At 42.5% G+C, this 25,678-nt stretch overlaps 2 long non-coding RNA genes across 4 annotated transcripts in view; one reads left to right on the top strand and one right to left on the bottom strand.

The window, feature by feature from the left end:
* LOC102546371 (uncharacterized) overlaps nucleotides 1–25,678 on the top strand; it is an 82,510-nt gene that overhangs the window by 6,089 nt on the left and 50,743 nt on the right. The window contains exon 1 of one of the 3 annotated variants that reach the window (XR_015635583.1): nucleotides 609–786. The exons of 1 other annotated variant lie outside the window; for it this stretch is intronic. This is a non-coding gene — a long non-coding RNA (uncharacterized LOC102546371). Of the gene's footprint in view, nucleotides 1–608; nucleotides 787–25,678 lie in introns of those variants that run through there. One more of the 3 variants, XR_015635584.1, reaches the window with a different exon arrangement.
* LOC108352565 (uncharacterized) lies at nucleotides 560–24,139 on the bottom strand. The gene is made up of 3 exons (XR_015635585.1): nucleotides 24,038–24,139; nucleotides 14,068–14,163; nucleotides 560–1,013 (listed from the first exon to the last, which is right to left on the bottom strand). It is a non-coding gene; the product is annotated as an uncharacterized LOC108352565 (long non-coding RNA).

Here is a 25,678-nt window from a genome sequence, read left to right as displayed (position 1 = left end):
ATGGAGCAATGTAGATTGTGCACCTGAATGGTGTTTAGTATGTAGTATGCTTACAGGAAGGCTGTGATAGGTACTTTTGATTCTGAACGTGGAGAAATCTTCACTGTTCTTCATGTTTTGAAGTCCTCTTTATCTAGGTAGGACCAGTTTGCCCATGGCCTCTGCAGGCCTCCATTCCAGATTTGAGGTTTTAATACATCTATGATTCTTGTAGAACAAAACAGACATAGTGAGCACCCCACTAAATATTTTTAGGATTGAGAATTCTTTCCAATTTTCACAGCAGAGAAAGCTGCCACCATTTGGAAGGCTCTCACTTATCTTGTCCCCTCAATTTTATCTATTAGGATGCTGGGGGTAATATACAGAAGAGACTCCGATGTGGGTAGAACTCTGCTAGATTACTGTTTCTGCAAGTGGCATAGCATATGTTAGGAGCAGCTAAGATTAACTTATCCATTATTATTTCTGAAGATGTCACTGTCGTCATTAACACAGAGACCCTGTCTCCCCTGCTCATAGTCTAGGGAGACAGGACACATACACAGAGAATGACATCTGATGTTGCAAGATGAATGATATTTAGCAACCCTCGCTTAATTCCACAGCACAAGGTTGGCACACTCAGATCCAATAAAAACTTTAGAACATTGTCTGGGTGTGGCGAGAGAGAGTTGGCTGTGCCTAAGAAACCGTACACTATTTCCTGTACCAGCTGATCAAAGAAAAGAGCAGCTAAGAGCCCCACGAAGGAATGAAAGCAATGAATGCTGCTTCCTTCCTAGGGTAAGGTAGCATGTTGTGAAACTGTTTCTGAAACCCCGAGGACAAGTGTCAGCCACTGGGTCGCCAGCATCTCAGACTTGGTTCAGGGAATGACCGTGGTGGGGGTTGGTGGGGTCAGCCTCTGGCAGTTCAGCTGTTCCTGGGTTTTTCTTTGTTACCAGCTGAGGCTCTTGTTATCCACATCCAAGAAGAGAGAAATGGAAGCTGGGATTACACGCGGCATCATGCTGTAATGAAAGGAAAAGTCTTCAAGTCCAGGCTTTCACACACACAGCTCTGTGGCCTTTCCCAGTTTATCTCTGTGACTGTCTCTTAACGACAGTTGGTAGGACTGGAGATGACGTAACATACTGACTACCTATTCACTGACTCACAACACCATGAAGCACTGTGTGGCCATACAAACTCATTCTTTCAGACCACAATTAAAAAAACCCAAAAACCAAAAAAACAACCAAACCTTAACCAGGACACTTTCTGTTAAAATGTTCCAATCATATGTAGTTCTGAGCATTGGCCTCACAGAACGATTCTTGGCCCAGACCACATCTTATGAATTGTTAACTTTGCCTTCCTTTGGTTCTAAGTCTGCTTCCTATATCTCAATCCTCAGTTTAGAAGGTTCTAGAACCCATCCTTAGGGGAAGAGCTGGGACCTGGGAAGACTATTACCCACTCATGTCTACTGTGGAGCAAATTAATCAAGGGCATATGTCCCAGACAGTGGGTTAGTGATGTCATCTGCCTTCACAAAGAGTAACTTATTTTTTTTTTTTTTTGGTTCTTTTTTTCGGAGCTGGGGACCGAACCCAGGGCCTTGCGCTTCCTAGGTAAGCGCTCTACCACTGAGCTAAATCCCCAGCCCCAAGAGTAACTTATTAATGTCTCAGTGACTCACACTGTATGACTCTCCAGGCATTTGCTAGAGGATAAGTATAGGATCAGATGAACAAGAATATACGGAGACGGAGACGGAAAGCATTTTAAATGGGGCAGTGGCTTGGAGAGAGAAACAGAGGTCAGCTATGCTGAAGGTAGGGGAGAGAGGGACTGACTGAGAGCTAGACAAGAGCAAGGGAAAGTAAAGAGATCTATTCAGAAGGGGGTGGTGGTGTGGACATTAAACGAGAAAAGAAAACATGGCCGGGGGAAAGTGGAAAGAAGTACCGTTACATGTCATTGCATGCCGTTATATGTCATCAAGTGTCATTATATGATCAAAACCTGAGTTGCTGGAATGATCAATTAAAGAAAGTTAGAATTTCTCAGTATATCTTCAGATCAGTTCGGTCTCAGAAGGAAGATGTTTAGGAATATCTGATTCAGGGATGAGAGGTTTTGTGAATCTGGTGAAATCCATGGTAAAAAAGAAAGGATAAGTTTAAATTCCAACTGTTCTGTATAGGAACCTAAAGCCGATCTGTCTTAGGAGACCTTGCTTTATGTAGGCATGGGAATTCATGTGAGAGAGGGATGAGTAGATTATGGTAGCTATCCTGGTGGGTTTGAGATCAAAGAATCTAGTCTTCAGATCTTCTCTGTTACATGGATGTCACTTTTTAAACGTTTGCATATGTGTCTGCTTCTGTATGTTTACACATGTGTTTGCATATGTGATTATGTGTATATTTGGTGTGTACATGTATTTGTGTACAAGGGTCAGTGAATGTGTATGTGCCTAGGTCAGCGTGTGTCTATGCATGTTTGTGTGATTGCATGCCTCTATGTATGATTCTGTATGTGTTTGTGCATATGTATGAATATGCTTGTCTATACTTGTCTATGTGTGTGACTGTGCATATGTCTGTTGTCTGTATAGATACAGGTGTGTATTTGTATTGCATATTTATGCATTTATGTATGTCTTTGAGTATGTCATGTATATATGCATTTGCATGTTCCTGTTTGCCTTTGCATTTCTCTGTATATGTATTTGAATGAGGGGAGGGTATTTACATATGCGTTTGTATATGTGTGTGTGTGCATTTTTCTTTGGTGTGCATTCGTGCTTATGTCCCTCTGCCTAGGTATATGCACATATGTTTGTATAATTGTATGGGAATTCCCATGTTTAGCTATGTGTGTTGGTGTGTGTGTGTGTTTGCATGCATGTTTGTGTGTGCATGTGCTTTTGTGTGCGCAAATGTTTGTACTTGTGTTTATGTGTGTGTTTATTATGTGCATGCATTTGTGTTTGTGTGCTAGTGTGTCCTTTTTCAGTGGTCTTCATGTATGTTTGTGTGTGTGTCTGTATTTGTGCTTATGTCTGTGTGTGTGGGAATTTATTGATTATGCTTTTGTTTGTAGGCACATGTGTGTATTTGTGGGTGTTTGTGTGCATACATGCGTGTTTGTATATGTTCATGCATTTCTGTGTGTATGCATGTGTGTGCCTTTGTGTATGGTTATGTGTGTATGTTTGTGTGTGCATGCATGTGTTTGTATGTGTGTGTATATGAATGAATGTATTGTGTATATGCATGTGTATGTTGTATGTGTGAAGGATTTCAGGGAGTGTTTGTTTTGAGGCAGCATTTCACTGTGTACTCTGGATGGCTCACTATGTAGACCAGAGACTGGCCTTGAATTCCCAAGTGCTGGGATTAAAAGCATGCACCACCACACTAAGCATGTGTGCATGTCTGCATGCACGAGTATGCTTATGTGTCTTACATATGTTTGTACCCCCAACAGTAATTCCTGATAGCAAAAAAAAAGTCAGGATAGCATCTAAATGAACACTACCTCATTCAGAATTTTTAAAAACTTAAGGGAAGTAGAAGTTGTGTTCCCCAGGGTTTCTACAAAGGAGGAGATGTATGAGGAGAGCCAAGCTCCCCAGACTGTTAGGAATGGGAACACTGAAGTTTCAGTGTGGCTCACATGACCTAGCTTCCTTGTGTCCCCACAGCAGTAGGCATTTGTGGATTCCCTCTCCTGTCCCTCTGCCGGTCTCTGTGGCACTGCTTGTCACCCTCTAGTCTTTTTCCTTCACAGAATCTGTCTGCTTAACACTTTCATTTCTGTGTTCTTCCCTGAATTCTTGCTTCCTCCTTTTTTTTTTTTTTTTTTAGCTTTAAGCACTGACCTATTTGAGAGGATCCAGACTGCCCTCAAGAGTCACTGGCAGGTCCACTTTCTCTGTTGCTTATGATGGACCCTTTGTGACCGCTGCAGTGGCTGCCCCGAGACCTGGGTCCATCCCCACTCAGCCTCTGCGTCTGTTATGTAGTTGACATCAGAGCATGTCTGTTTCTTCGTGTGACACATATTGGGCCTGAAAGGTTTACAGAGCTTGACTTCACATACATTGTGCCTATGTATATTGTATTCTCGTGTGTGTGTGTGTGTGTGTGTGTGTGTGTGTGTGTAGAGGCCAGAGGTTGATGCTGGGTATCTTCCACATTAATCTCTATCATTTGCAAACACTTTATTAATTATTGCTATTAGCTCTGTATGATATATGTGGGGTGCAGATCAGAGGACAACTTTGTGGAGTCACTTCTCTCCTTATATCTTTAACTGAATTCCAGGGATCAAAGAAAGGCTGTCAGCAAGTGTTTTTACCTGCCAAGCCATACAGCCAGCCCCACCTCTACCTTTGTTTTTAAAAGAGTCCTTAAATCTGTAGCTCGCTGACCTCACCAGGCTGGCTGGTAGGTGAATTCCAGGAATACACCTGCTGCCTCCCCTGCACTGGGCACTGGTATTTTAGGTACGTGTCACTATGCCTGACTGGAGATCTGAACTCAGGATCTGAACCTCATGCTTAAACAGCAAGCACATTACCAATGGGGCCCTCTCCCTTGCCCATACATTGTATCTCTTGACCCTTCTACCAATCCTGACTGTCATCACCATGGCATTTTATACAAAACAATTTAGACTTAAAGAACTGGAATGAAAAAATTTGGGGGGAGCAGGTATCCCAGATCATTTAAATGATAGTGTACCTTAAATCCAGGTCTTCTGACCCCAAGAGTCATTTTGGAAGATTAAGCAGGAGGAATTTGAGAAGTGTCATGGGAATGAAATAACTATTTTGGAAGATGAAAATGTATGTGTGTGTGTGTGTGTGTGTGTGTGTGTGTGTGTGTGTGTGTGCGTGTGTGTGTGTGTACTCATGGTTAGGGCCCACCCTGGGAAGCACTGCAGAGGAAGGGAAAAACACACATAGCAACTCCTTTGGTAAAGGACACAGGTGCCCAGGCCTCGTTCTCAATTGATCAAAACCTGTGCACAATTGACCCAGAGATAGAGAAGTTTGGATTCAGTTTCCCATGATTATTGGTACATCTCTGTTAGTCAGAGCTGGGCTCTAAAGAACCAGGTTGGCCCTGCATCTCTGGACTGACAGAGAGGCTGGGCATACATGACTCTGGAGGGTTTTGCCATGTCTATCCTGCCACATTGTAAGTCAGTGACTCAAATCCTCAATCATGTCACAGTCCTGGGGTACAAAATCCACACAGTTGGAAGAAACCAGCTGGTTTCTTGCAAATCAGTTGCTCTACCCCTGAGCTACATCGTCAAGGGCACCAGCTGGTTTCTTAATGTGCCTGTGGTGCCTCACTCTGGTGCCTCTGGCCATCATGGCGACTGGCAGAGAATCCGACGTTTGATATAATATTCATCTTTCGTACCCATGACAACGAGACTCACCATAGAAAACCTAACCATTTGACACAGAGATCATCAATGATCTTCCGAGTGACACCCAGGAAAGGAAAGAGATGGGCTATTCCAGACACCATCTTCATAGATGTTCCAGAAGAAATAAGGCAATTTTAATTCGCCTTTAAAGGTAACCTCAGAGATTTATTACTTATAGTACCCGGAGAACAGGGAGAAAGGTGGGCTGATTTTTTATGGAGTCCTTTCTTCTAGAAGAAAACAGATTAAACTGGGGCCATTTGTTCAAAATAAAATTTTGTCTCTGATAGACTTTCACTGTTTGGCACTTACAAAATTAGTATGAATCCCTTAGAAGCAATCATTCCTTTTAAAAATTGAAGCACTCCCCCTTAATATTAGTCTCTTACATTGGAAAGAATTCACTGAACATCTGTCAGCAGGCGTTGTGTTGAGATTCCTTTCTCCTTGAATTCCCCACCTATTAAGAAACAGGATGCTCCCTGCTTGAAATGTCAGCATTACTGGCTGCACCTTCATTTTGTCAATTAAAATTTACACTCTGGCCCACTGTAGGGGTAGCCATCTGGCTCAGGGATGCTTGTATTGCTCTTCAGGCTGCTGCACCAGAGAATGCATAGCAAGCAGGGGGTCTTAAAACGTTGGTAGGCTCCATCCTTACAAATAAAAATAAATGGTTCTAGGGAGCCTAGAGAGGCTGCAATCGTGCTAAGCTTCTCCCCACGATAGCTCAACTATTTGTACCTTCTGAAATCATGTTCCAACTGAGCGTCATTTTATTTAATTTAAGGGAAGAGCTTTTGTTGATTAATGTTCATTCATTTTCCCAATTGATTTCTTACTCTAAATAAAGCATCTGCCATGTTATGGGCCAAGTCCTGGTCAATGGATAGACCTAGCCATGGATTTAATTTTATCACTGCCTTCTTCGAGATTGGGATCTGTCTTTTCTTTCTTCTCAACTTTTGAAACTTCCCGAGGGCGAGTCTTACACTTTGTATTTCTAAGGAATCTTTTCTAACATTCTCCATGGCTTAGGAGTTTTTCTATCTCTGGGGATAAGGGTTTAAAAATCTACTTCTTTATGGTTGTCCAGTGTTCTTCCTAAGTGTAGGCTGTTGAGAGGTAGCCATGGGGGATGTGGGAGGGGAGGATAGATGCTGAGAGTTCCAGAGATAGGGCCACGCTGACGTTGTAGAAAGACCACTGGAAAGGTAGGTGAGTATTGTTACCCTTCAGTCTTCGAAGAGCCATCCTGATTCGCCATCAGAGATGCCATTCTCCATACTGGCCACTCTCTCTTCTCTCAGCCTCTCCATGTTCACCGTCCAGCCTGTCTGTCTCACTTACCATACCTGACTGTTGCGTGGGATCTCATCCATGTCATATATGCCTTTGCAACCTTCTCATGTACCACACTCTAATGCCATCCAGTTTGGGGGTCACAGTCTGTGCCCCCACAAGTGACTAGTTTAGTCATCTGTCCCTTGTAAGCCAATTAAAAGAGCCGAATTAATAATGGAAAGAAAAAAGGGAGATTTGTTTCATATGGCTAAACTGGGAAGAGGGACAAAGAGATCCAGGGGATTCCCCCCTCCTGTGAGTCTGTGTTCAATATCTGAAATAAGATTAAAGTTTAATCAGAGGACCAAGGACATGCACATCTAAGCCATCCTGGTCAAGGGGGCCCACCAACCACTGACCCATCCTCTATCCTTATTTTGTAAACATCCTACTTGTTTTTATTGAGAAGCATCTGGACTCTTAGGTTAGTTGTTCCCTCCATGTTCCAGGTGTCCCCCAGGGAGATGAGGGTCTTCTTCTGAGTGTTTCTTAGGCTATCTCCTTTTCAAAGCATTAGCAGAGAGAAGGTATATATGTGCACAAGCCGTAGACAGGCTCATTCTCCCTGCCCCTTTCTGCAACTGTAAGCATGAGGAACAGGAAGTAGCTGTTTCCAAACATGACAGGTAAATATTACATTTTATACCATTTATCTTTCCACCGTAACCTAAGGCAGTTTCTGCCTGCGTTAACCACAAAAGGTCAAACCATTTGTTTTTATTTTCTGAGTAGAGATGCTTTTTAGGTTTCTAAAGAGCACTGCTCGGCAGGCACTTCCTGTCACCCCAGCTTTCACACGCACAATCAAACATGTCACCAGCAAGAAGGGACTATGTTCCTTCCCCTTATACAGGTGCCCAGGTTCTGAGCTATTTAGAGTAAATTAGATTGATTAAGATGTTAAGGGTTAATGGCTGGTCAAAGGAGACTTATTTGAAGAAAAAGACAGACTGAATAAGGGTACAACAAAGTGGGGCTACTTGTTATCTAAATGTTTAAAACGTCATGATTAAAAAAAAAGAGCAAGAATAGAATTATTTCATACTGTCCAAAGAACGGAACTGTGGGGGTTGCAAGAGGTAGATATTGGTGCACTGTGAGACATCATTCTCCTGAAAGAGTTGTCTACAATCAATGGGCTTCCTGAAGTGTGTAGTGCTGTCCACAGTTGTGCTTAAGCATACACAGGACCAACTGGCGCAGGTTGGTGTTGGTAGAACTCCTATCTACCAGGAGGGCAGCCTGAAAGATTCTGAGTTTTCTTTTATTAGTTAATTAATTAATTAATTTGCTGTCTTTCACGACACTTTCCTTTGAGTACATTTGAGGGGGGAAATGCCTTCGTTTCATCTTGTGGCACTAGGGGAAGAGGCAGGAAATTTTTCTGTTTGCACCACGTGGCAACAGTTGATACTGTGGGCAATCGTTGATACGGTCTTGGGAACTCAGAATGCTGCAATCTGCGGGCACTGTGGGACTGCCCTACGGGCTCTGTTTTCTGGAGAGTTAAAGTCTCCCATTTTTGAGGTCTATTGAGATTTCAATGTGTGGTCTTTTGTGGAGGAAATAGAGACCATTCTTAGCTGTGTCCCGGGGTTCTCTCTGTGCTGGATATGAGCTGAAGTATGGCCCCTGCCTTGTGCAGTCTATGAAGACCGAGTGCAAACTGAGTTGTGATGGTGACTGGCTTGCCAAGGGTCTGGATCCATCTCTTTTCAACACTAGCTTTTCTCCTCTGTGATGCAGGCCTGTCTGTGTAGTTTATTAATGCTAAGTAGTGGAAGTCATGTTTCCTTTTGTAGGAGGTTTTCATGTAATACGGGAAGAGTCCTATCTCCTTTTTAGGCCTTTCAAATGGTGAAGGTTAGTCAATAGAGGTCAATGAACCCAGGCGAGATGGGTCCTGTTCCCATATCACTTGAATACTTTCTGGCTGACCCATCTACTTCAAGCCGTGTAGACCTAGTTCAAACCTGAAGCCAAACGCATCAGCCGAAGAATAAATAATAGTCAGAATTTAATAATAATCACCTTGCTGCTTCAGGTTCAACTTTGTCCTGAGTAGACAGAAGAGAAGTATTGATATCCATATGAAGAAAAAAGACCTCATATCTGTAAAAATCAACCTCATGGGATCTTCACAGTCTGAAAATCGTAAGATCTAAAGCCACAAAACACTTTAGCATAAAAATCTCAATGTCTTTGGATTAAGTCAGGAAGGCTGGAACCAGAGAGTGCAGACCTGGATGTGATGAAGAAGTGGGCAGGGTTGGCCATGTATGGTGTAATTCATTTATCAAGACTATTTTATGAGATTATCTAGTAGTTCTATAAACAGGATTTTTGATTCTGTCTTGATTTATGTTTTTTTTTTAATCTGACTTCTGAAGGAAGTCTAGTGAGGTAGAGGCATAGAATGTTTTCAGTTAGAAGGCTGCTATTATTGGTAGGTGGGTAGAGATACATGGGGACCTCAATCCGAGCGGCAATAGAAGACGCGAGGGAAGAGGACAGACCGATGTGTTGAGGAGGTAGAGTGGAGTGGGCTTGCAAAAGGATTAGATGTAGAGGTGATGGAGAAAAGGAGCTGGGATTCAGGGAAACTTCTGGCTTTGAGCTTGAACCATCGCTTCATACAGCAGGTTGGTTACTTATTAACTGCCTGTAACTTTATGATCCACAAAAGACTTTCAGATATGCTACCCTCTGAGGCTTCAAAATAATCCACATGGGGAGTGAGGACATAATTCCCATTTCACAGAGAAGTCCCCGAGTGAGTGGTTTCTTTCCAAGTGCTATTTTGATTGGAGGGAAGTTGCTCTGCGGGCCACCTCAGTCTTTCAGTGTAGCTGTACTGAGGACACTCCTGTGTGAGCGCCATCTCTGTTTCTAGGCACTGTCACAATCTCTTTTCTGCCTCAGTTCTATTTCAAGTTCATTTAATGTACTCTTTCCATGCCCAACAAGTTTAGTAGCTATTTCAGACACTGCTAAAAGAATCGCTGTCCCTGTTCTCAGAAGCCAGATGACGCAGAGAGTAGGTAACCTGATACAGAACTTTTGCCCCTCTGGAATCGCTGACTTAACTCATAATCAGAGCACTAAGGATCCAAATATGTGTGGTCTACTGGCACCTGCAAGGGTGAGACATGAGCTAAGTCCTTCTTTGGTACGTCACCATTATTTGCATGGAATACATTTACATGACATTACATTTGCACCTTTTTACAGCAATGGAAAGGCTTGCTAATGCTCATGTCTCCAAACTTCTACAAAGAGAGCTGAGCTCATATCAGTTAGGCTAAAGGTCAGGTTGTTTCTATTATGATGCTATTCACTGGAAAACAGTGTAGAGCCACATGCTTCCTCTTACTCTCAGTATCACCATGCATGCAACACAAGTAATGGGTAGGCCGCACATCAGTAAAGGATTTATATTCTAGAAGCAACTCACAGCATTGCTCTTAATTTTTCTTCTAGATCATTTTTACAGCAAGAGTGTTTAGCCTTCTGAGGGCATGATTTATATTTATTTTGTTTTATATGACTGTTTTATTCCTCTCTGCAAGTAACATTTGGGTGACTCTTCTATATAATGTAAATTGATAGTGTTTTTCCAGTTGTCCTGGTTAGAAGTTTTTGCAAATTCTCTGCAAATTTGTAAAGCCAGCGATCTGTTGTCCTTAGATCTACAGTGTACAGCGTTGTCAGCTGGTAGCGTTAAGAATATGGGTGTTACCAGTGCGATTGGCTAAGATCAAAAACTCAGGTGACAGCAGATGCTGGCGAGGATGTGGAGAAAGAGGAACACTCCTCCATTGTTGGTGGGATTGCAGACTGGTAAAACCATTCTGGAAATCAGTCTGGAGGTTCCTCAGAAAATTGGACATTGAACTGCCTGAGGATCCAGCTATACCTCTCTTGGGCATATACCCAAAAGATGCCTCAACATATAAAAGAGACACGTGCTCCATTATGTTCATCGCAGCCTTATTTATAATAGCCAGAAAATGGAAAGAACCCAGATGCCCTTCAACAGAGGAATGGATACAGAAAATGTGGTACATCTACACAATGGAATATTACTCAGCTATCAAAAACAACGAGTTTATGAAATTCGTAGGCAAATGGTTGGAACTGGAAAATATCATCCTGAGTGAGCTAACCCAATCACAGAAAGACATACATGGTATGCACTCATTGATAAGTGGCTATTAGCCCAAATGCTTGAATTACCCTAGATCCCTAGAACAAACGAAACTCAAGACGGATGATCAAAATGTGAATGCTTCACTCCTTCTTTAAATGAGGAAAAAGAATACCCTTGGCAGGGAAGGGAGAGGCAAAGATTAAAACAGAGACTGAAGGAACACCCATTCAGAGCCTGCCCCACATGTGGCCCATACATATACAGCCACCCAATTAGACAAGATGGATGAAGCAAAGAAGTGCAGACCGACAGGAGCCGGATGTAGATCGCTCCTGAGAGACACAGCCAGAATACAGCAAATATAGAGGCGAATGCCAGCAGCAAACCACTGAACTGAGAATAGGTCCCCTATTGAAGGAATCAGAGAAAGAACTGGAAGAGCTTGAAGGGGCTCGAGACCCCAAAAGTACAACAATGCCAAGCAACCAGAGCTTCCAGGGACTAAGCCACTACCTAAAGACTATACATGGACTGACCCTGGACTCTGACCTCATAGGTAGCAATGAATATCCTAGTAAGAGCACCAGTGGAAGGGGAAGCCCTGGGTCCTGCTAAGACTGAACCCCCAGTGAACTAGTCTATGGGGGGAGGGCGGCAATGGGGGGAGGGTTGGGAGGGGAACACCCATAAGGAAGGGGAGGGGGGAGGGGGATGTTTGCCCGGAAACCGGGAAAGGGAATAACACTCGAAATGTATATAAGAAATACTCAAGTTAATAAAAAAAAAAAGTGTTTAATTTGGAAAAAAAAAAGAATATGGGTGTTAGTATATTGAAAGTCTGTAAGTTTAGCTAGCAAAATTAACTCAGAACAACAATAAAACCAAGAACAATATCCATTAATGCTAAGAAGAAAGATCTATCTATCTATCTATCTATCTATCTATCTATCTATCTATCTATCTATCTCTAGCATCCATGTCATCTCTCTATCATCTATCTATCATCTGTGTCATCTATCTATCTTACAACAAAATCTTTATAATGTTAATGAAATTGAAATGCATCTACTATGATTAAAAATACCCTGTTGCTATACATACTTCTCTCTTTCTTTCTCTCTGTCTCCGTCTCCGTCTCTGTATCTCTCTCTGTCTCTGTCTCTGTCTCTGTCTCTCTCTCTCTCTCTCTCTCTGTGTGTGTGTGTGTGTGTGTGTGTGTGTGTGTGTGTGTGTGTGTTTTGCTTCTTTTAATCATCCAATAATGGCAGTTGGTTTCAGTGGTTATGGTCTACTTTGGAGCACTCGGTCTTATATGGGATTTCTTTAGCAAACCCTCAAGGCTCAGGGATCGATGCAGAAGGGGAGGTGGAAAGAATGTCCTAGCAGAGGTGGTAGATGACTCCAAAGTCATAGTATCTTCCAGACTCAGCAGGATTGATGAACATATGGACTCAGATACTCTGGCAGTACACGTTGGGCCTGCACAGGTTCAAATCAGACATAATGCCAGCATTGAGAGGGGGAAATGGATACAACATTAATCTAGCCAAGAATCTATTTGCAATTGATACTGTCTTAGTTAGGGTCTTATTGACAGGTTCAGAGGTTCAGTCCATTATCATCAAGGTGGGAACATGGCAGCATCGCAGCATCTAGACAGACATGATGCAGAAGGAGCTGAGTTCTACATCTTCACCCGAAGGAAGCCAGGAACAGACTGAGCATCCTCAGCTCAGCTAGTAGGAGCAGCTAGTAGGAGGGTCTCCAGGTCCACCCTCACAGTGACACACTTCCTCCAAGGCCACACCTTCTAATAGTGCCACTCCTTGGGCCAAACATATGCAAACCATACAGATACCTTCTGGGGAAAGGAACAATAATTTTCCCCAATGGAGAGTCATTGTATATCAACCAAATTCCAGGGCAAGCCCCAAGCCCAGGAGTAGTTGGCCAGCACATGGAGTGTGTGTGTGTGTGTGTGTGTGTGTGTGTGTGCACGCGCGTGCTCGCGCGTGCTCGCGCGTGCTCTCTCTCTCTTTCTCTTACTGTTTTCTTCTGTTTTTTTTCCTTTTGTTATTGTTTGTCTGTTTTGATTTCATTGTTGGTGGGTTTATTTTTTTGAGAAAGAGAACATGAAGTTTGTAGGTAGGGAGGTGGGGAGGAGTTGAGAGGAGGGGGAGGGATATGATCAAAATACTGTGTGTAAAAAAACCTTTTAATAAAAATTAAAAAAGATAAAAGAATACACAGAGGTGATAGTCTCCTCTGCCTTTGAATGTGCCATTTGGAACTACTGTGGAGTCAACCACATGGAGAACTAACCTGAAGGCAAAATGAGTCACCTCTGAAATGGCAGAACAGACACAGAGAGAATAACCTAGATTCTTAGTTCTGGCGTTGACTAGTAAGTCAGTTGACTGCAGTCAGCCTGCCCCTAGCTTCTTCTTTGTAGTAACAAACTATCTTTTTATTGCAGCATTAGAGAGGTATAATTGGTAAATAAATTTCCCATGCATTTAAGGTGCATGATTTTGTATTTTGTAATACATATATACACTGTGAACTGATCATGGAGACCAAGCTAATTAACATTCATTACCCACACTATTATCTATTCCCTTTGGTTAAGATCATTGGTTCTACCACAGACCTTAGCACAGCTCGACGATACAGTACAATATTGTTAACCACTCTATGTTTATCAAGGTACGTTTATATGCATTAAAATATAACCACCTGGGCTAAATGGAGCACATCTACCATTCCAACACCTAAGAGGTTGAAGCAGAAAAATTACGAGTTCATGGTCAGGTTACCAGTGGCTTAAAGGCCAGTGTGTGCTCCATAGGTAGCCTCTGTCTCCAACTAGATAGGTTAAATAAATAAATAAATTATGTAGAATTCTGAAGAGTTTTGACAAGTGTAGTTGAGTTGTTTACTTGTTATGCATTGCAGAAGCAGATCCCTGATTAAATTATTCATTTTATTCAGAAAACACTTATTGTGCATTAACTATGCCAGCCAGGTTCTATGCAGGATTTAAAATGAGACAGGCATGGCCCTATGCCTCAGGGAAATGCTCATTTATTTTGTAAGGAATGTAGAAATGAAGGATGCTTCCATAAGAACATTACCTTGAAAAACGTGACAGAACTTTTGTTTCTTCATTTTTTTCTCTCTTCCAATAAGCATCTGTTAAAAGCTTCTTCTGTGTCTGTCTCTGATGATATCTAGATATATGAAACCACAAAATGCTCACATGAAGGCAGGAGTTTACATTAAAACTTAGGCTAAAATAAAATCTATTCTAGTCAGAGTTCCTATATATCTTTTTATCAGTACATTGGTCGCAGCCGAGATAGACTTGCACTTTGTAGTAGAGTCTCATTTATCAGACCCCTGAGGGAGTTAATCAATGTCTGGTTTTCTCCTCTTTGTGATCCCAGAATAATTAGAGTCTAATCTTGTTATAGGAAGGGCTCAGTATAAGCATTTCTTGAATAAACTAAATATCCGTAATATAAATGAGGCAGCTTTAGTGAGCCTTGAAGATTGCAGCACGTTCTCCCTTAAAGTGTAGATTCCCTGGCTAATATAATATGATTAAGCAAACATCAAAGGCACAGATATTCGTGGAAATTAACTTAAATCGGAAAGTTGTTGTTCACAACTATTTCTTACTCTGGCCCTCTCAGCCATTATTTAAAATGAATCAGATATCCTCTCTCTCTCTCTCTCTCTCTCTCTCTCTCTCTCTCTCTCTCTCATTTGTAGAGGAGAATAAAAAAAGAAGAGAAAAAGAGGAAAGGAAAGGAACAGAAATGAGGAAAGGAGTCATCGCTAGCATTTGATGAAGAGACATTGTTTTCTATCTTACTGATGTTTGGCCAAATGATAATGATATCCCATTGACCTTCATCTAGAGGTCATGTGCCATGTTGTCTGAATCTAGCCTTGTCAAATACCTATATAAGTCTCCATAACAGCCCAGTCTAACAACTATTCTGGTAGCTATAATCTACCACCATGCTATGGCTTAGCGACTGGTATTTGGGAACTTCTGAAGTTGCTAGGATATGAATGATATGGTTGGTTTTCCATAACGGTCTTGTTAAATCTGTAATGTTCTCAAACACAAACTCCAAGAACTAGTAATGCAGACACCACACCTCTTCTTAAATGGGATGCACAGCACGACAGCCAGTCATTTCTTTATGGGCATTTGAAGGGGAACAAAGAGACGTTCTTCAATTGCACCGGCAGTGACCTGAAGCCTTGTCCTTACACTAGCTCTGAACGGTTAGAGTCTTTGTGTTGTCACCTAGGTGCAGGGGCCAGTGGAGGCCTTCAGATAAAGTTGGAATCATGAGGCCCAAGTTCCCAGACTTTATCATCCAACCACGGTGGGTTTGAGACCTAAACTTAGATCCTCTGCAAGGGCAATAGATCAGCACACACTTTTAACTGCTGAGACAATTTTCCAGTTCCATAATGTCCAACATTTTTACTTTTAAGGTTGCTAGGGAGAACCCAATTCAAATACCAGATCTTCTGCCACCTTATCCTCCATCTTGGTAAGAGGCTTAGGAGACTAAGAGTTGGAAGAGTCGCCTGGGTTGTAGAATAAGCCGTCTGTCTTTCCCACTCAAGGGAAGGGCGATTATTCAATAGGTATTAAGTTGTGAGTCCTGGATACACTCACCCAAAAAGATGCCTGAGCATTGTAAATACCAAGAACTTCTGCAAGCCATTCCTGGTTATCTATTTAATTAGAATGGTTAGCCATTCTAATTATCTATCAGGCTCTCTGAACTGTAGTAACAGTTCACTGTTATGCTGTGCAGTAGCCAGCATAAGGGGAGCAGAACTAGGAGAAGCAGTGTGTGGGATAGTCTGCCAAAGAAGGGTATGAAGATGCGGCCTTAAAACCTTTCAGTCCAGAAAACATGGTACTGAGCACTCACTGTGGCAAAAGAGACGAGACTGGGAACCCAAGGAAGATGAACTGTGGAGGGAAATGGGTGTGCCCAAAGGAAGGCTGCGACATAAAGGTGGAGGTCAGATTAGCAGAGTCCTTTTATAAGAGATAATACTCAGAGAGCCACTCAGGAGCAAGGCTGGTCAGTGTGGCTGGTAGGTGGGAATCTGTGCTTGAAGCTATCAAGCACCACAGTGCATCCTGCATACAACGGACCAGTCCAACATAGCCACATGTGTGCAGCAACCTCTTCCAGATGGATACTAAGGATAGATATGTGGCTAATGATGATGGATGGATGGATGGATGGATGGATGGATGGATGGACAGACAGATGGATAGATAGGGAAACATTTTGTACATGGGTGAAATGGATTTTTAGGACGTTGAAGCTTGTGAGATCCCACAATCTGTCATCTGTAAGCTAGTAAAGCAGTCACGAGTCAACACCAGTCTAATGGTCTGAGAACCAGAGCACCTCTGCTGCCAGGCCCTGAGCCAGCACCAGGAAGACTAATGTTGAAAGGTAGGACAGGGTGTATTCTCAAGGAGGTGTGTGTGCTGGAGGAGGAAGGAGAGCGGAGGGGTGTGGGTGTGGGTGTGGGTGTGGGTTTGGGTGTGGGAATGAGACTCTGAGGGTGATACCAAGATGAGTCATACTCCCACCTTTGGATTCTATCTGATCCTCGGTGCATTAGATGGTGACATCCACCTCACAATGGCAAGGGTGATCATTACTTTGCTGATTCAAATATGAATGTCTTTCAGCCTTGCTCTCAAACAGGCACACTTAGAAATGTTGCTTTACCAACTCTGCCTGGACATCCTTTAACTCAAGCAAATGAACACATTAAACTGACCCTCCTAAGAATCCCAATCAATTAACCTCTCCTCAAGGCTAAAGGTCTAGAATAGTGTCAATAAGACCATACCAGCTGACTTTAACTGGGCAAGACCGGGAAGCAAAAGGGTAGGAAGAAAGATCAAGGGTCACCATCCCTCCTTGTCCAGACAAGCTGTGTCTGATCGTGGGCTTAAAAAAATGCATGCATGCCTAATATTCAGTACTGCTGCTGCAATGTACTGGTCATGTTCTGAATGTAGGGTCATGTCCTGAAGCACACTCTTCCAATGCTAGGATGGCCTCTTTGTCACGTTCCTGGGAGACCTTTAGAACCAAGGAGCTTAGGTGGCCCAACTTCAAGGGAGGGGAGCATGAACTCTGGTTCCTGACTAAAACAAAGACTCATGGAGGTGAGAAGAGGGGAGGATGGAAGGAAAATCAACAAAGCAGCCAGAGGCATGGCCTCTCTGTGGGAACACCCCAAACAGATCTATCAGAATCAAGTGCCTTGTGGAGCCTTGCTACAGAAGATTCTGTTATCAGAGAACATAGATGATCCCTGTTCCGGATGTAGATTAAAGTCTAGTCAACAGAGATAATTTAATTGGATGGCAATGGTAGTTTTATAATAAAAGTCATGTAAAGCTTTAAAGCTATCATTTACAAGACTGACCTGGAAGCTGTTTGTTTTGCCTTTGTGAAGCCTTGAGTTCTCCCACTTCTGCTGCTGTGATAGCTCCAGGGTTCTGCACTGGCCCCTCTTGTCTTTTACTTGCATTTACCTAACAGAATGATCCTGGGATCCACACACATGTACAGTCCTTAATCACCTTCAGATCCTTCCTGGAAGGAGCCAATGTGATGTGGTGGTCCTTCTTGGAGAGCTGCACTGGATGAAGTAGCCTATGCTTGTGCAGTGCTTAGTAGCTGGAGTTAGAAGAGACAGACAGATAGACCAATGGAACAGAATTGAAGACCCAGAAATGAACCCACACACCTATGGGCATTTGATTTTTGACAAAGGAGCCAAAACCATCCAATGGAAAAAAGATAGCATTTTCAGCAAATGGTGCTGGTTCAACTGGAGGTCAACATGTAGAAGAATGCAGATCGATCCATGCTTATCACCCTGTACAAAGCTTAAGTCCAAGTGGATCAAGGACCTCCACATCAAACCAGATACACTCAAACTAATAGAAGAAAAACAAGGGCAGCATCTCGAATACATGGGCACTGGAAAAAATTTCCTGAACAAAACACCAATGGCTTATGCTCTAAGATCAAGAATCGACAAATGGGATCTTATAAAACTGCAAAGCTTCTGTAAGGCAAAGGACACTGTGGTTAGGACAAAACGGCAACCAACAGATTGGGAAAAGATCTTTACCAATCCTACAACAGATAGAGGCCTTATATCCAAAATATAAAAAGAACTCAAGAAGTTAGACCGCAGGGAGACAAATAACCCTATTAAAAAATGGGGTTCAGAACTAAACAAAGAATTCACAGCTGAGGAATGCCGAATGGCTGAGAAACACCTAAAGAAATGTTCAACATCTTTAGTCATAAGGGAAATACAAATCAAAACAACCCTGAGATTGTGGGTATATGCCCAAAAGATGCCCCAACATATAAAAAAGACACGTGCTCCACTATGTTCATAGCAGCCTTATTTATAATAGCCAGAAGCTGGAAAGAACCCAGATGCCCTTCAACAGAGGAATGGATACAGAAAATGGATACACAATGGAATATTACTCAGCTATCAAAAACAATGCCTTTATGAAATTCATAGACAAATGGTTGGAACTGGAAAATATCATCCCGAGTGAGGTAACCCAATCACAGAAAAACACACATGGTATGCACTCATTGATAAGTGGCTATTAGCCCAAATGCTTGAATTACCCTAGATGCATAGAACACATGAAACTCAAGACGGATGATCAAAATGTGAATGCTTCACTCCTTCTTTAAAAGGGGAACAAGAATACCCTTGGCAGGGAATAGAGAGGCCAAGATTAAAACAGACACAGAAGGAACACCCATTCAGAGCCTGCCCCACATGTGGCCCATACATATACAGCCACCCAATTAGACAAGATGGATGAAGCAAAGAAGTGCAGGCCGACAGGAGCCGGATGTAGATCTCTCCTGAGAGACACAGCCAGAATACAGCAAATACAGAGGCGAATGCCAGCAGCAAACCACTGAACTGAGAATAGGACCCCCGTTGAAGGAATCAGAGAAAGAACTGGAAGAGCTCGAAGGGGCTTGAGACCACTTATGAACAACAATGTGAAGCAACCAGAGCTTCCAGGGACTAAGCCACTACCTAAAGACTATACATGGACTGACCCTGGACTCTGACCTCATAGGTAGCAATGAATATCCTAGTAAGATCACCAGTGGAAGGGGAAGCCCTTGGTCCTGCTAAGACTGAACCCCCAGTGAACGTGATTGTTGGGGGGAGGGTGGCAATGGGGGGAGAATGGGGAGGGGAACACCCATAAAGAAGGGGAGGGGGAGGGATTAGGGGCATGTTTGCCCGGAAACCGGGAAAGGGAATAACACTCGAAATGTATATAAGAAATACTCAAGTTAATAAAAAAAAAAGGAAAAAAAAAGAAGGAATCTCTGTGAGCAAAGATCTGTGTGCCTTTGTATACAGCAGTCTTCTCTGCATCTAGAACATTTCTAGGTACAAAGCAGGTGCTCAGTACATAACCTGACACTGAATGAGGGCACTTGATGTGATGGTTCGAATGAGAATGGCCCCAATAGGCTCACAGGTTTGAAGCTTGGTTCCCAGTTAGTGGAACTATTGGGGGAGGATTAAGAGGTGTGGCCTTGTTGGAGGAGGTGTGTCACTGGGGTTGGGATTTTAGGCTTCAAAAACCTAAGCCCCCTCACCCCCCATGGATCAGGGTTTAAAGTTCTCAAGACCACCATGATAATCATGAACTAACACATGAAAACTATAAACGACCCCCCTAATTAAATGTCTTTTCTTAAATATGAGAGTTGCCTTGGTCATGGTGTCTCTTCACAGCAATAAAAACAATAACTAAGATACTTGGTTTGCAGAAAGGGTTGCCTCTTGCATTTCTTCTTTAGAGTTAAGCTGCTTCCTGTTTTATTTGGGACTGAATCAAAGCAGGTCAGGGCCATCTACACATACCTTTCCTTTTTCCTGCACATATTTTTCATCTTGTCCCCGAAGCCTAGAGAACATCCTTAAGGTGGTTGACATGCGTATTTGCCTGTTTCTCACTCTGTCTGTGGAGCACTCCCGTAAGGCTCCTCCTGCACTATCACTCGCAGCCACCCGAGCTTCAACAGCACCAGGTTCACGTCACCTCGGATCACATTACTCAGCCAGTGAGTTACACTGTGTTCTTGGTTTTAGGCCTTCACATAAGATAGTCTTCCTTCCTCCCCCCCCCCCCCCCAGTAGCTTTATTCTCTTGATACCAGTTAGATCTTCAACCTTCAGATTAGATGCAACTTTCATTGATTTTCTCATCTAGATAAGGTACCCTTATTATAAGTTCCCATAATGCTCCACGCATCCCCTTCATGTCTTTTAAGCACATGAGTTTGTCTTTGTCCTTCTGATGTTTTGTAGAATTCTTGAAAGGCAGGACTGACTCTGTCTTTGTCTCTTTGTCTCTCTGTCTCTCTGTCTCTCTCTCTGTCTCTCTCTCTCTCCCTCTCTCTCTCTCTCTCTCGCTCTCGCTCTCGCTCTCGCTCTCTCACTGTTTTATTCAGCATGCTATCCCCGTAGCCAATAAATGCTCACAAAGATATATGTAAACAAACATCACACAAAGAACATACAGAAGCAAGCGCTATACCGGGTTGTACAGATCTGGTTTCCAGACTAATGGTCTTAGGTCAAGGAATCTACCTTCTTAGATAAAAAAATCTTAGAGCCTTGATTTTTGTTATTCAGAAGCCTTTCTGTTAAGGTCAATTTGGACACAGCATGAGACATGATTCTAAGAGTGACTCTTTCATAAACAATCTTAATCAGTTTAATGATTCCCATTACAGAGATGTACAATCCATATCAGAGGTGGGGCATTGGCCAGATCTGATCCAGGATAGGGTACCAAGGATGATAGGACCCACGACATGAGGCACAGATAGTGGGAGCAGAGAGTATGATGACCTGGCATTGAGCATGGGGACCCACACCATGTGTAATAGAAGCAGGACCCAGGCAGTGGTATGTTCACTCTGGATAACTATTATTGTAGACAGTAGCTGATTCTCAGAGAAAGACTAATCCTCAGGGCCTGTATTTCAGAATGTCGGTCCCATTGAAGAAAATAATACCCCAACCCTACTAATACTTGAACTTCTCCTGAACATTGCAAACACATCCACAGAAAGAAGAAAGACAACTTGAACAAAAAAAAAAATGGAAAACAAAACAAACCAAAATACCCAAAAAGGCTCAACCAATAAACAAACTCTAGATGTCTAGGTACCAGAGCAGAAAGAAGGACATGAAAAACCGAGACACAATTCCTCTGAGGTTACCAATCCCTCACAATGCCCCTAGAAGAATGACTTAGAAAACTTCTAGACAAAAACTTCAGAAGAGTAATTTTAAACATGCCCCAGCAACTCAAAAAAGACATAAGTACACTCCAAGAAAACAAAACCACTAGAGACTAATGATTTCGTTATAAAATGTGATTAATTATTAATAAGGTTGAACACCAAAATAAGCTGCCCTCATTTATCCATTTAGAACAGGTAGTAGTCAACAAGTGGCTGATAACGTTTCCTTCACCGTACTTTAATGGAACTATACTCTCTGCCTCCAAATTTGTGATAACCAATTAGTGTAAGATAGTAGTATAATTAGTACCTGGGAAGGAGAAAAATATTAGAAGTGTATACAGAGAAGTTGTGTGAACATAGGAAACCATGCCAGATAAAGGGAAGAAACAATGGATTTGCCTTTCGGAGCCATGTGTGAATGGATTTGTAGAGGAGTTTTTGAAGGATCTAGAACTACACCATACTTCGTTTCCTCTCTCGGTTTTAGATACTGATACAATGCCCTGGCTGCTTTGTTTTGGAGATAATCTCTTCTATGCCTGGAGCCATTTCTAGGACAATGTGACTCAGTGAACGCTGGATTACCTCTGACTTGATGGTACCTGTGAATCACCCATTGAAAGTTGGAAATGTTTAATGATTAGATTTTAGAGATCATAGAAGGTGAGAAAACAGTCTAAGTTAGATGATAGACACTTAATATTGATCGGTGTTTAGTTACCACCAGTAACTGGACTCTGGGACAATTCTATTTCTCTGCTGTTGTTTCCCTATTGTAAGAAACAGTTTGTTCTTATGACTGAGGGGGAGTTAGTGTCTCACACTGAGGTCCCTCTAGGGTTACTGGGTAAGCTGGTCACCATTACCACTGTTTTCATTTGGTTTTGCCTGTGTAGAATTAAGGTGTTGTTATCACCCCTTGGGCTGACAGTATTTCTTTATGCGTTAGGTTTTATTTTCATATTCTTTCATTGGTTCCTTTAACATTGGTAACTCGTAACCATTTTAAAGATGAAGGAAACTAAATTAACTCTCAGCTCTATAAAGAAACTTCCCACAGTTTTACATAACGGAATTTTGACAGCAAAGATGTAAAAGAAATTGATACAGTTTGGAGTCAATGAGTGCCAGCTGGCTGATGGGCTGGTTGTTCCTGTGTTTTCCTGTTGTCAACTAACACAACATATTGGCCTCTATCTGAGAGACACAGAGTTTGGCTAATTCCATGTAGTTGACAGCAATGCAGCCATACTAGATACTTTAGTGTTCGATGACTGCGATACCGGACAGAAACAGTTTACAGGATTAAACCATTTTTTTTTCCATTTTTTTTTTTTTTATTAACTTGAGTATTTCTTATATACATTTCGAGTGTTATTCCCTTTCCCGGTTTCCGGGCAAACATCCCCCTCCCCCCTCCCCTTCCTTATGGGTGTTCCCCTCCCAACCCTCCCCCCATTGCCGCCCTCCCCCCATAGACTAGTTCACTGTGGGTTCAGTCTTAGCAGGACCCAGGGCTTCCCCTTCCACTGGTGCTCTTACTAGGATATTCATTGCTACCTATGGGGTCAGAGTCCAGGGTCAGTCCATGTATAGTCTTTAGGTAGTGGCTTAGTCCCTGGAAGCTCTGGTTGCTTGGCATTGTTGTACTTTTGGGGTCTCGAGCCCCTTCAAGCTCTTCCAGTTCTTTCTCTGATTCCTTCAATAGGGGACCTATTCTCAGTTCAGTGGTTTGCTGCTGGCATTCGCCTCTGTATTTGCTGTATTCTGGCTGTGTCTCTCAGGAGCGATCTACATCCGGCTCCTGTCGGTCTGCACTTCTTTGCTTCATCCATCTAGTCCAATTGGGTGGCTGTATATGTATGGGCCAAATGTGGGACAGGCTCTGAATGGGTGTTCCTTCTGTCTCTGTTTTAATCTTTGCCTCTCCCTTCCCTGCCAAGGGTATTCTTTTTCCTCATTTAAAGAAGGAGTGAAGCATTCACATTTTGATCATCCGTCTTGAGTTTCGTTTGTTCTAGGGATCTAGGGTAATTCAAGCATTTGGGCTAATAGCCACTTATCAATGAGTGCATACTATGTATGTCTTTCTGTGATTGGGTTAGCTCACTCAGGATGATATTTTCCAGTTCCAACCATTTGCCTACGAATTTCATAAACTCGTTGTTTTTGATAGCTGAGTAATATTCCATTGTGTAGATGTACCACATTTTCTGTATCCATTCCTCTGTTGAAGGGCATCTGGGTTCTTTCCAGTTTCTGGCTATTATAAATAAGGCTGCGATGAACATAGTGGAGCACGTGTCTCTTTTATATGTTGAGGCATCTTTTGGGTATATGCCCAAGAGAGGTATAGCTGGATCATCAGGCAGTTCAATGTCCAATTTTCTGAGGAACCTCCAGACTGATTTCCAGAATGGTTTTACCAGTCTGCAATCCCACCAACAATGGAGGAGTGTTCCTCTTTCTCCACATCCTCGCCAGCATCTGCTGTCACCTGAGTTTTTGATCTTAGCCAATCGCACTGGTGTGAGGTGAAATCTCAGGGTTGTTTTGATTTGCATTTCCCTTATGACTAAAGATGTTGAACATTTCTTTAGGTGTTTCTCAGCCATTCTCAGTTTGCAGTTTCAGAGTTCAGTCCATCATAGAGAATTCATGACTACTCAGTTCAGGGCAGCAGGAGAGTGTGGCGGAGGCTGTTTACATTACGGTTGACCATGAAGCCAGGTATGAAAATGGAAGTAGGTCCAGGAACGACTCTCCAAGTCCTTCTGCTTTCCAACTTCCGCCAGCCTAGATCCCACCCCTGAAAGCGGCACAGCCTCTTAGAACAGCGCCACCTGCTGTTTGATATTCCAAAGGTCCTCCAAGAATTTTCTTAATTCAACGGGAGGCTGTTGCTGAGCGGTACAATAACTTCCAAACGTGATCCTATAAGGAGACTTTCGGGTTTGAACACAAAAGTAGAAAAGCTAAGTTGCAACCACTCTTCGTTTGTAAGATGTCCCCTATGTTGTGTCTCTGGAAATGAATCTGCCCTCTAGGACTTTCGGTGTTTTATGGCAAGTTGAGCCATGGTGGGAAAGAGCTGAAGATAGTTTCATAAGAAACAGCCTGGGTAGCTTCTGTGGGAGAGAATATGTGAGGTGACGACGCTGAAGTGCTTCATCCCAGTGAGCACACGTTCCCCTCCTCTTTCCTCTCTAGCATCTAGCACCTGCTTTTCTCAGGGAGTCTGCCACTAGGATTTGTCTTCTACCTTGCCCACTGACTAATTGTTCTCATCTAGTGTCCAGTACATGTGGGAGAAGAAAGGTTTCCACACACTCACACCCTGGGACAACTCTGAAGGACTGTGTAACTCTCAAGTTTTAGTAAAGTTAAGTAAATGCCCGGATTCAGGACACTACATCATCATTAGTGAGGATGTGCTGCAAATTGCCTTTGAGGGCAGCTTGGTGTTTGTTCATGGGTTCCTTCCTATTTTACACTCAGATGAGTTTGGCTTAGGTAGACCAAATCCTGTCCTTGAAAAAGAATGTTATTTTAATAGCTCATCTGATGTCACCTTATATGGCGACTTGCTGGTTTTCAATTCTATTAAGTACATATACAGTGAGAAATTAATCAGGAGAAGCAATCGAGTTGCTTTTGGAAGAATGAGCACAGGAGATCAAAGAAAAAGAGTTCTGTCAACGAGAAGCTAATTGTATTACTCTGGAGAAGCCTCCAGCTGAATTAAGAGAATCCTTGGAGAACATTTGGAACATTAGATCTGGTATAAAAAAAAAGTGTAACTTTCCAAGTAATGTGAATGCTTTTCCCACTTCTCAAATTTAGGCAGTTTGTGCTTGAATATATCTCTGGTATATTTTCATAGGTAAGTATGAGACTATAAATGTTGAATTTAAAAGTTAGAAGCCAGTCTTTACTGGGTAAAGTGGGAAAAAATCACTTGAAAAACAGTATCTTTAAAGATAAACCTTTTATATACAGGAAACTATTAATTTTTGTAGTCAAACTGTACATGATAAAATTCAGTTTAAGAGAGCTTCAGTGTTTTGTCTAAGGTCACCATGTAAGAAGTAGCCAGTCAGGGCTTAAAGCTAGTCTAACTCTAGATCCCTCTGACCTGGTTGTACTCTTGATTCTGTGCAGTCCTAATGATCAGGGTAAAAAGAACCCTAGCCTTTCAGCCTTATACAGGATAGACCGTCTCCAAGTCAGAAGCAGTTTTTCGCTGAATTATGATATGCAAATGATGCTGCAGAGAAAGGGAACTGGCATTTAGGTTACTAGCATGAACCATTTTTCTTGATTAAAATTTTATAGTGTTCAACGTTGC

This window comes from Rattus norvegicus, chromosome 13, assembly GCF_021556685.1.
Source record: "Rattus norvegicus strain SHRSP/BbbUtx chromosome 13, alternate assembly SHRSP_T2T, whole genome shotgun sequence".
NCBI classification, from domain to species: Eukaryota; Metazoa; Chordata; class Mammalia; order Rodentia; family Muridae; genus Rattus; species Rattus norvegicus.
This window is presented reverse-complemented; position numbering and strand designations above follow the sequence as displayed.